Source organism: Salvelinus sp. IW2-2015, unplaced genomic scaffold (assembly GCF_002910315.2).
Source record: "Salvelinus sp. IW2-2015 unplaced genomic scaffold, ASM291031v2 Un_scaffold948, whole genome shotgun sequence".
Taxonomy (NCBI): domain Eukaryota; kingdom Metazoa; phylum Chordata; class Actinopteri; order Salmoniformes; family Salmonidae; genus Salvelinus; species Salvelinus sp. IW2-2015.
In genome coordinates this window covers 108523-111441 of record NW_019942660.1, presented here as the reverse complement: position 1 = coordinate 111441, position 2919 = coordinate 108523, and the positions used below count along the sequence as shown (strand labels likewise).

The window sequence follows — 2919 nt, the reverse complement described above, 5'->3', positions numbered from 1 at the left end:
CTGTGGGACAAACCAACACACAAACAGGGGACTCAATATATGGTCATCTAAAACTGTTTAAACCCACTGTTGAATACCCACTCACACCACTAATTACATTTACATGTTCTGTTTTTTTGCTTTGGTCGTATTTTCAAAGTTATGTGATGAGTCTTCAAAACTCTTAGTACAAAGCTCCAAACTGGTAACACTTGTACATGGACAGTCTTGCATTCAAAACCTTTCATTGTGCATAATTGTTTGTTCACAGCACAACCACTGAAATCGTTGCATGGAATATCCATGAGTGGTACGCTCATGGGATGGCATCTAAATCTTTCCCGTATTGTAATGATGTATTGTATTTTACAGTAATGTATTGTATTTGTATTGTAGTTGTCCTGTACATGGCTCAGTTTGTAAGAGCATGGCACTAGCAAACACCAGGTTCTGGGTTCGATTCCAACTGTGGTCCAAACCAAAATGTTGTTACTTTGGACAAAAGTGTCTGCTACGTAATTGGCATATATTACAGTACTGTATTTGCCAACGTAATTTTAGTAAAGCAGTGTGAAACTCTGCATTGTATTGTGAAAGGCTATTACTTAATATGAACATGTGTTTGCAATGTGAAGACATGTTATTTCTAGATGAACACTGATTCAGTTTGTTGTAAAGAGACAGTATGATATTGTGTTGTAGTTGGTCAGTTGAAAATGTAACTTAGAGTTTTTGAAACAACTACCTTTTTGATGATCTGTTTTGGGTTTTGTACTAAAAGTTGAAGTGTACCGAATACTTGTGAAAATTGCACTAAAGCGACACAAAACACCTGTAAACTCTCCGTCTCACCTCCTCATATGTGTCTGTATCCAGGTAGAGCTCAGTCCAGGAACATGCCCCAGGATGAGTAGCCGCGGCTGAGGAGAGAAGCGCGCAGAGAGAGAGAACGGATGTTATCTTTATGAAGAAAGAGGAAGAAAGAGTCGCGACCAGTAGGGTGCCCAAAAATTATAATAATACTAGTACAGATTTTTGTATGGGACAATATATAACATTTATGTATGGGACGATTCATATTAACATTTACTGTGTATTGGACATATATATAACATTTTATGTATGGGACAATATATACATTTATGTATGGGACAATATATAACATTTTTGTATGGGACAATATAAAACATTTTGTATGGGACAATATCTACCATTTTTGTTTGTGGACAATAACTATAATCACTTTTTGTATGGAAATATATGACATTTTTGAGGACATAATATAAAAATTATTTATGGGCTTATACACATTAGTTTGCTTGGCGCTATATAACATTTGCTGATTAATGAAAGTGACTAAATATGTAATCTATATAAGCACCTTTTGTATGGCGGAACTAAATCATAAATTGATTATAACATTATTTATTAATGTGTCCGACCGAATAACATATTAATAAAATATGTTGTATGGCGAAATATATATACATAATATTTTTTGCGCGCTAATAGCGCCCATAATAATATATCATTTTATTGTATATTTCGTCCATACAAAATACTTGGCATATATAAAACATTTTTGTATCTATAATGTGATTAGGACAATTGTTTTATGATATAAAATTTTATGTTGCACATATATATTACTGTTTGTATGGGCGACCAAAAGAGATACCAGGTATCACTATCTTCCGTTCCTCCACCACAATGTACTATACCAACGCTCAGCTATACCTGGATGCACTGCAGGAGAAGGTAGTGTGATTTTTTATGACCGGTATAAGCCCACACCATTCCAACACAGAAAATCTGCTTTTTAACATACTTAATTAAAACAATTCCACACTAGATACTGACTGTTACTTTTGAATTCGACCCCACCTTTGTTCAGGGACACATTATTCAATTTCTGTTAGTCACATGTCTATGGAACAGTTTATGACTCAGTTGTTGAATCTTGTTATGTTCATACAAATATTTACACGTTAAGTTTGCTGAAAATTAACACAGTTGACAGTGAGAGGACATTTCTTTTTTTGCTGCGTTTACATACAGTTGAAGTCTGAAGTTTACATACACCTTAGCCAAATACCTTTAATCTCAGTTTTTCACAATTCCTGACATTTAATCCGAGTAAATTCCCTGTCTTAGGTCAGTTAGGACCACCACTTTATTTTAAGAATGTGAAATGTCAGAATAATAGTAGAGAGAATGATTTATTTCAGCTTTTATTTATTTCGTCACTTTCCCAGTGGGTCAGAAGTTTGTATTTGGTAGCATTACCTTTAAATTGTTTAACATGTGTCAAACGTTTTGGGAAGCCTTCCACAAGCTTCCCACAATAAGTTGGGTGAATTTTGGTCCATTCATCCTGACAGAGCTGGTGTAACTGAGTCAGGTTTTTAGGCCTGCTTGGTCGCATAAGCTTTTTCAGTTCTGCTCACAAATCTTCTATAGGATATATATATATATATATATATATATTTCACCTTTATTTAACCAGGTAGGCTATTTGAGAACAAGTTCTCATTTACAACTGCGACCTGGTCAAGATAAAGCAAAGCAGTGCGACACAAACAACAACAGAGTTACACAAGGAATAAACAAGCATACTGTCAATAACACAATAGCAAAAATAAAGTCTATATACAGTGTGGTCAAATGGCGTGAAGAGGTAAGGTAATAGCAAGTAATTACAATTGAGCAAATTAACCTCTAACGAGCCTCAACCCCGGATCCGGGATCACCCCCCACCCCCCCCCACACTGATTAGCATTGCTAGCATAGCGTCACAATTAAATAGTAGCATCTAAATATCATTAAATCACAAGTCCAAGACACCACGTGTTTAGCTAATAGAATTTAATATTGTGGTCTTCCTGTTAACATTTAAAAAATCTGAATGGTGGACTTTATTCACAAGATCTGTATCTTCAT

General features: G+C 35.0%; 1 pseudogene; it reads left to right on the top strand.

The window, feature by feature from the left end:
- The window catches only part of LOC112069247 (solute carrier family 26 member 6-like), a 39417-nt pseudogene that overhangs the window by 17182 nt on the left and 19316 nt on the right, over positions 1-2919 (top strand).